Raw genomic sequence first — 1,484 nt, 5'->3', positions numbered from 1 at the left:
GAAAAAGTCGGAGAAATCGTTAAAATCGTGACGACGCCGCGCTCTCCGCGATCGACTCGTCCGGGAGGAAGCGCGGCCGCGCGCGGCCTTTAAATTTAACGGGGAAGGCGAATAAGTCGACGACGGGGAGGACGGACGCGTCTATGAGTGGTAAAACTCGACTTTTCCAAAAAATGATCGACCGACACGCGGGACGGCGGCGCTCGGTTTGCACGTGATCTCGGCCGCGGCGGGCCCGACGGGAAAAAAGTACGGCCGCGCGCGGCCTATAAATCTAGCGGGGAAGGCGAATAAGGTCCGAACGGGGCCCCCCGAGGCTCCCCGGGGGGGTAAAACTCGAAATCTCGAAAAATTTTGAAAAAAATCGCAAAAAGTGATAAGAAAGCGTGATAAAGCAGCGACGGCTCCGCCGCAGCCGTTAGACCGCCCACCGGGGGAAACGGAATTTTCTCATTGGCCGTTTCCTTACGCTAGTTCAAAATATTATACCCAGTCGGAAAAAGAGAGCCACACGGGTTCTTGCTTTATATATAAGGATAATCGGTATTTTTCCGATATCGCAATACGATATCGGAGGAAAAAATACGATATCGATATTGAAAATTATATCGTTGGCCAACACTAATGACTATTACTTAATGAGTCATAAAGAAATTAATACTAGTCTAACTGAAAGCGAAACTGAAAGTGTTCAATTAGTAGATCAGGAGATTAGGGAAGTTGTAAAATTAGGGAAGTCTAACGTCTAACAACTAACGTAAACATCAAACGTCTAACGTTACGTTGTTACGTTATTTAGAAATTAATAGAATTTTAAATACGCATTTAAAAAAAAATTTTAATTTTTTATAATAAATAAAAGAAATGGAAATGGAAAATTTAAAAACACTTTTAAATAAATGCAATGAAAAATATGAGTTTGTAAAATTAGATTCATTAGAACAAGGAAAAAAATATGAAATAACATTTTTCGAATATATTATTACAAAGAATGGTAATACAATAACTGCTGTATTAGAAAATAAAATTAGAGTATTTTTACCAAATAGATTTAATAATGAAATTACAGATGAAAATATATTGTTATATAATAATCATTCCAAAACTAAATTAAATCTTATTTATAAAGGAATGAAAAAAATAAATAATGGAAAATCAATGCATTTGATTGATTTTGAATAGTTGTTTAAAAATTATTAAAATTACTTTTATAAATGGTATTTATAAAAGTTAAAAATGGTCGTATTCATTTAACAGAAAAATATTACAATAATAATAATTATAAAATAGGTTTGGATTCTATATTTTTAAAAAGTTTAAATTTAATAAATATTGAAACAGATTGTAAAATACAAATTCTTGAAAAATGTATAGAAATAAAAAAAGGAGATATAGTATTACAGAATTAACAGACTATTAATCCTATAGTGTTAACTTTTGTTAATAAAAAAATTGAAATAGATCTTCATGTTACTATAGTTTGG

Source organism: Acyrthosiphon pisum, chromosome X, assembly GCF_005508785.2.
Source record: "Acyrthosiphon pisum isolate AL4f chromosome X, pea_aphid_22Mar2018_4r6ur, whole genome shotgun sequence".
In the NCBI taxonomy this organism is placed as follows: domain Eukaryota; kingdom Metazoa; phylum Arthropoda; class Insecta; order Hemiptera; family Aphididae; genus Acyrthosiphon; species Acyrthosiphon pisum.
This window is presented reverse-complemented; position numbering follows the sequence as displayed.